Source organism: Camelus dromedarius, chromosome 14 (assembly GCF_036321535.1).
Source record: "Camelus dromedarius isolate mCamDro1 chromosome 14, mCamDro1.pat, whole genome shotgun sequence".
NCBI classification, from domain to species: Eukaryota; Metazoa; Chordata; class Mammalia; order Artiodactyla; family Camelidae; genus Camelus; species Camelus dromedarius.
The window spans coordinates 3830983-3838455 of NC_087449.1; the positions used below are offsets into that span (position 1 = coordinate 3830983).

Sequence of the window (7473 nt, forward strand, 5' to 3'; positions counted from 1 at the left end):
AAGATCACTTCCCTCTGAGGCAGAAAAACCTCTACTGATTTTCCATCTCTTTCCAAGGGAAACTGAAACTTCCCTCAGTGGCCTCTAACTTACTACCTTCTTTAGGCTCTGGCCTCTGAATGCGTCTCTGACCTTACCTCCTGCCACCTCTTTTTTCTCACTGCCCTCTTGCCACATATTTTGCTATTCCTAGAGCATAAAGAAATTTATTCTTCTGAACTTCTCTGTTGTGTGAAGTTTTCTTCTAGGTGCCTGCTTAGATCATTTGCTGGTTTCTTTGAAGATTCTGCTGAAATGTTACCTCATCAGAGCCGCCTTCTCTAGAAGCCTACATATATAATAGCACCACATTTCTTTCCTTTCCTATGCCTGCCCGTTACTTTGGTTTTCTCTACAGCACTTTTTGTCACTTTGATAGTGACATTGAGAGTCACCCTAATACTGTTCTTCCCTTTGTTCATAGTCACAGAACTCTTCCTTTTTTTCACCAGTGATGTGGACATAAAGGGTGAAACCGCAGCGGCTGTCTCAGACCATGAACTGACCTTGGGGATGGAGGATGTGTGTAGGGTGCTGGAGCAGAACAAGGAAAGGGCTTGGGCAGGGTCTGGCTGTGGAGCTGTCACAGCACCCTGGACTCCATCTGCTTTCCTTCTTGTGTGTAAGAGAAAAAAGAAACTTTTGTCTTTTTAAGCCACTCCGTTTTCTTTTATGTAGTTCTGAAATAATATGTATCCAAACCTAATTCTAACTGTTGTAACCTGAGTATACCAGCACAGAAGGATAATTAAGAACACAGGGTCTGCTCTAGGAAGTCCCTTTCCAGCTGTACCACTTGTTACCTTCATGCTCTTAGGTGAGTGATTTTACTTCCCTGTGTCTCTTTTTTCTTATTCATAAAATGGGGATATTAATAACATACACTTCATAGAGTCATTGTGGGGATTGAATGAGTACGCTCATTCATTTCCCAAAACTAAATAAGATCTGTATGTGTTAACTGTTACTATTATTGTTTTTGTCTGTAAGCTATGATTTGTTCATTGCTGATTAATACTTTGAGACAACTTGTTTTTTCAATTGCCTAACCCCTAAAATTTGACAAGATCTGGCCCACAGTTAGGGCTGGCTGGATACTTGTTGGATGACTGAATGACTAAATTATTGAATAAAATTTGCAAACATTTTGGGGGGCTCCATTTGTGCTTCCAGGGAGGAACCTGCTGTGCATCCCAGGGTAGCCTCTCCCACTGAATGTCAGTGACGGGTGAACGAAAGGCCCAGGCCCCAGGAACTGACCACATTTTGGCTCTTCCTGCTGTAGTCTGACAGAGTCACTTCAAATAAGTCCCCAGAAATGGTACTCAGTGGGTAGTTCACCTGTACCCCTTTCTGGGGACCGGGTAGTACTAATTCTTTATCTCCTGCTGCTTCTTAATAAAGAGATGATAACCTCTTGGTTTAGAAAATGTTCCCTGCTTCACATCTTCATATGTAGAGGCTCCAAAATACCCTGAGTTACAGCCATGCAATGACCTGAGGGTGCTTTCATGTGCAGCTTACAAAAGTCATCTCTTTGTTTCTAACAATTCCTGTGAAATTAAAACAACAGCACAGATGGCACAGTAAGCCATGAGGAGGATGGTAACCACACACGGGTTACTGGGCAATGATTCTCCTGCAGAGATTGTGGCACATGAACATGGCCACACCCCTCAAATTGCTGGAAGAGTCTAGATACCCCTAAAAAATGCATCTACTTCTCTGTGTGATGATCTGAAACCTCTTTCCCATACTTTCCTGGCTTCAGACAATGGTTCTCAAAGCATGGACACTGTTCCAGATGAAATCTTCCTTTTCAAGTCCTTAATGTTAGGAACAGCTTAGAGTACAAACATCCAGTAAGACAGGCCTGCAGGAGTTCCTGGTTCCGCCACTTTGTGACTTTACGACACTCAACCTTTGTGAAATGAGGTTTCCTTGTTGGTAAAACAGGGGCAATGACATCTGTCTCACAAATACCATGTCAGGACTACATCTGGTGGTGTAGAATGATAAGTTCAGGGACTTTTCCATAAGTGCTCATTAAATGATCAATGATTAGTGCTACATTGTTTAAAATGATAATATTTTTAAATATTTTCTCAATATAAGGCTATTGAGTGTAATAGAGGTTGTACTGCCTGTATTTTCAGTGTTGAAAGAGTCTAACAGAACAACATTTTACTGACATTAAATCACTAAAGATAATTTATACATCCAACATTTTCTTTAGTCTAGGAAGATGCCCATTGTCCGCTGACCTTGACTATTTAGTTTATTCAGAACCTCTGAATGCAGGAAGCTATGATTTGTAAAATCTTGCCCTGCAAGCCAGGGAAGAGATTGTCATCTGTCATGTGATTATTTGTCATACGACAATCCTTCAATTTGAAAGAACTCTCACTAGAGTCCTCAAACAACACTCTTATGATTGGTTTCTCTTTCCTGGCTTTCTGAATGTTTTACTGTTGCTGTACATTAAACACAATATATTTTTAGGGTTTTCAAAAAGAACCAAATCCTCCCTGATTATTAACAGGTGACACATGAAAGCACTGAGTCTTTAACTAACTTTAAATGAAAACAATAAATTAAAATAATTTTTTTGCAATTTGTTAGCTTAAAATATGCCATTCACAGGGGTGAAATTAACAGAAGAGGATCTTTGTAAAAATCATAGTCAGTTTTGGTACCATATCTCTTGGACTAACTCTAGGAGCTATTCTTTTCTTTTAGTAAAGATTGCAAATGAGTACACAGAGTGCTGCTGTCTTGGGTCTGGGTGGATGACTCATTAATAAAGGCCTCGATTTTTCTGCCTCTCATGAACTAGAATAGCAAATATAACCTTAATTTCTTCTGGAACACTTGGTCCACAACCTTAAAAGCATTCTTCAAGAAGACTTTAATGGCCTCTCTCTCACAGGCCCCATGCAGGTCCAGCAGCTCCTTGAGGGTTTCCATGGGCAGCTGCACCTTCTGGTCCATCTTCTGGTCATAGTGGCCAATGGCCTTTTGCACTGCAGCTGAGTTCCTGATCTCACTCAGGGTCAAGACTGCGTTCTCCATGCAGGGACGATCCCCACGGCTGATGGCATTGGCATAGGTCAGCACCAGGGACTCCAGACCTATAAAAAGGAATTTTTTAAAAATAGTAGCTGCCAGTTGGTGAGAGAGAGGAACAAACTCTATTTTATTAAGTCTTGAGGATGTAAATTTAATTATTTTGAAACAACTGCTGGAGTATTTTGTATGCTTTTCAAATTCTACGATCAATACTTCTAAGGACTTTTTGAGAAGAATTACAATGGAATGTTTTGTCGACCTCCAGATGCAGAGGAATTTCAAGCTTCTCTTTCCTCCTCTTTCCCTAATTTAAAATGAAGATGTTGGAATGAACATATTACAATAAGCATTTTTAGGGGATGAGATATTAGGTCTTGATCTCTTCTTAGCCTTTTTGTATCTCCCTTTTGTCTGCCTTCCTTCCATTTCCCCCATCACATCTCATCTATTGAAAGGGTCAAGGAGAAAATTCAGTGTGTGTAGGCCTGTGTGTGTGTCCGTGTGGTGTAGGCCACTAGCCCTGTGTCTGGCCTAGATATGTGGGTCTTCCTAGATGTTGTCTTCTCAGAGCTCCATGCAGTGCAGCCAGTTCATCCAGGTTTTCCAGAGACCTGCCAGTTTTAGCACTGAAATTCTTACATAGCAAGAAGTTCCAGCCTAGGGCAAACTAGAGTGGTTGGTCACCTTACAACCAGGGTTTTTGGAAACACTTAGATATCACCTAACACTGGTCAGAGTGGCCATCATAAAAAAGTCTAATAAGAATAAATGTTAGAGAGGGTGAGGAGAATGGGAAACCTCCTATGCTGTTGGTGGGAATGTAATTTGGTGCAGCCACTATGGAGAACAGTCTGGAGGTTTCTTACAAAACTAAAAATAGTTTCTATATGATCCAGCAATGCTGCTCCTGGACGTATATCCTGAAAAGATGAAGATCCTAATTTGAAAAGATAGCAGCACCATTTCCAATAGCCAAGACATTGTAGCAACCTGAGTGTCCTAAAGGCTATGCTTTCTCCACAGGAGGAACAAGTAATCAGCATTTCTTCACCTTCTTCACCCCATACACAGGCTGTGAGACACGACCTCTACAGCAGCATGGCATGGCTGATAGGCATGAGGCTCCCTTCCTCTCCCTATCCCCATACATAGGGTAGAAGCTCTACCCCAGGTGACAGACCAAGAACACTGAGCACTGAGGGCCTCTGCACTGACATAACTCACAGAGTAGAGGTTCCATAGTGGGCGAGGAAAGCCGAGAAGACCAGGCTTATCTAGCCCTCCAATGGCAGAGCAAGGGTGCCAATCCAAGAGATGGAGTCCACTGCCCTGATCTACCGTTCCAGAGCAGTGGCTCATAGATTGTTCCCAGTGGGAGAGGCAAGCCTTAAGAACAGTGAGATTTCCCATAAAGGACAGATTTTATTTGGGGCAGAGGATGGAGAAGTTCAGGCCTAAGGGTGCTGTCAAAAACCAAGGGGATTTTGGAGGTAAGCAATTATGATGAAGCCAGAAGCACCACGAGAATAACAAGCTAAGCTACAGGGCAGCTGGAAGCTTAACAGAGAGAACCTGGGGAGAGACAGCTAAGAAGGACCCTCCCAAGTCAGAACACACATCTGAGACCAGCCTAGAAGATAAAGGCACCAAAGTCTGATTAGATCAGCCTTCAGGAATTTATGTCTGGGGAATTGTCAGAAAAATAATACTAGAGCAATTAGCCTGCAATTAGTGGAGGTTAACAGCTGGATGAGATGACAACAGAGGGAGGCTTAATAGGGAGATCAGGGGAAAAACACTCAGAGAGAGCTGTGGCATTCCAGGTTGACTGTGTGCTTGTCCAAGGCTGTTCCCTCTGCTATGTGACATCAGAGGCTATACACTGTGGGAGAAACACAATTCAAAGACAAAGTCCAGCCCATGCACTAAACAAATAAACAAGCAAACAACAAAATCCTGGGGGTTGGGAATCAGTACCCAGAGTTGCTACATTATCTAAAATGTCCAATTTTCAAAAAGATTATGATGTATTAAAAGAAACAGGAAAGTGTGATCCATACAGAAGGGAAAGAGCAGAAATTATAAATGTACTTGAGGGGGGAGCTCCTCTGTTGGGCTCAACAATGGAATGAAATAAAAACTCAATATTCTTGGGCATATAGCCAGAAGGCACCCTACTTCAAAAGACACCTGCACCCCAATGTTCATAGCAGCACTGTTTACAGTAACCAAGACATGGAAACAGCCTAAATGTCCAGGAAGACATGACTGGATAAAGAAGATGTGGTATATTTACACAGTGGAATACTATTCAGCCATAAAAATGACAACATAATGCCATTTGCAGCAACATGGACGTCCCTGGAAAATGTCATTCAAAGTGAACTAAGCCAGAAAGAGAAAAAAATACCATATGAGATCACTCATATATGGAATCTAACAAAAAGAAAATAGAACAAAAATACAAAACAGAAACAGACTTGTAGACATAGAATATAAACTTGTGGTTGCCAGGGGGGAGACAGGTGGGAAGGGAAAGACTGGGAGTTTGAAATTTGTAAACACTGTCAGGCATATGTAGAATAGTTAAACAAGATTATACCGTACAGCACAGGGAAATATATACAAGATCTTGCAATATTTCACAGTGAAAAAGAATGTGATACTGAATTTACGTTTGCTCATGTATAACTGAAAAATTGTGCTCTACAGTGAAAATTGACACAATATTGTAAACTCACTGTAACTCAGTCAAATTAAAAAAAGGTTACTGTATTGTTGGAGCCTGGAGATGCTGTGATTTCTTTTGCTGACTTGCCACCCAGCAGACAGTCAGCAGTGTCAGAGGCATAAGGCTTTTTATTAGCCACTGGGCTAACATTTCTGCTCCCCCAGCCAATGAAATGTGATAACTTCTCCTGTCACATGCTTGAGTGGCTTTTCCATTTATACCATGAAAACCTGTAATAAACAAAAAATATTTTTGCCTTTAAAAAAATAAACTTCTGAGATAAAGTAAAAGCAATGCATAGAAGGAAATGTATAGCAGCAAACACCTATATTAAAGGGAAGAAAGATATTACAGACAGAATCGAGTTCCCACATACTCATATATTGAAGTCCTAATCCCTAATGTGACAGTATATGGACATGGGGTCTTTGGGAGATCATTATGTTGAGATGAGGCCATGAAGGCTTATGATGGAATTAGTGCCCTTATAAAAAGAGACACCAGAGAGATTGCTCTCTGTCTTTCTTCTAGCCATGTGAGAACACAGTGATAAGGAACCATCTGCTAGCTGGGAAGAGTTTGCACCAGAACCCAACCATGCAGACACCCTGATATTGGACTTCCAGCCTCCAGAATCATGAGAAAATAAATGTCTGTTGTTAAGCCACCCAGTCTATGGTAATTCTTTATAGATGGATTAAGACAAAAGATCCCAAATTAAGAACCTAAGTTTCCACCCCAAGGAACTGGAAAAAGAAAAGCCAACTAAATCTGAAGCTAACAGAGAAAAGTTAATAATAAAGATTAGAGCAGAAAAAAAAGTAGATCAGAATCACAATAGAGAAAACTAGTAAAACCAAAAGTAGGTTTGAAAAGGAAACAAATAGAAAAATCTTTCAATAAACAGACAGAAAAAAATTCAAATTACTATAATCATCACTATTGAGTTCCCAGAAATGAAAGGGATTCGAAGAGAATGCTGTAAACAAGAGCATGTCGATAGAGCAGGTAAACTAAGCAGTGGGTAAATTCCTAGAGAGACACAGACCATTAAATCAGACTCAAGAAGAAGCAGCGTGTCTGAACAGAGCTACAGCAAATAAAGAGATTGAATTGGTCATTTTTAACTTTGCACAAAGCAAAGCCCAGGCCCAGATGGCTTCAAAGGTGAATTCTGCCAAACATTTGAAGAGTTAATACCAGTTTTTAAAAAATGTTTCTAAAAATCGAAAAGGAGGGAACATTCTCAACTCATCCTATGAGATCAGTATCACCCTGGTATCAAAACAAAAGATATGACAAGGAAACAACAGATCAGTATCTCTTATGAAGATAGACACAAAAAGTCTTCAATAAAGTACTAGCAGAATGCATCCAGTAATGTATGGAAAGGATTTTATGCCATGGGGAAGTGCCATTGGTTTCAGAAATGCAAGGGTAATTTAACATCCCCAATTCAATTTCTGTAGAGGCCAAGGCCCTGTGGGAGAGCATCATGCCTTCTGCTGGGAGAGCAGTGTGAGCTTGCTGGATTGCAGCTTCCTCTCGGGCCCCAGTCTGTGGGCTTCTCTGCAAGCTACAGTGTCCAGCAGCATGTGTGACAATGGCTGCGGCCCCACGAGGTCAACTGCACT

The 7473-nt window shown here is 41.1% G+C and overlaps 1 pseudogene; it reads right to left on the minus strand.

The window, feature by feature from the left end:
* Window positions 1–1376: 1376 nt before the first annotated feature.
* LOC135322850 (guanylate-binding protein 2-like) lies at window positions 1377–4348 on the minus strand (annotated as a pseudogene).
* Between the last annotated feature and the right edge of the window lie 3125 nt (window positions 4349–7473).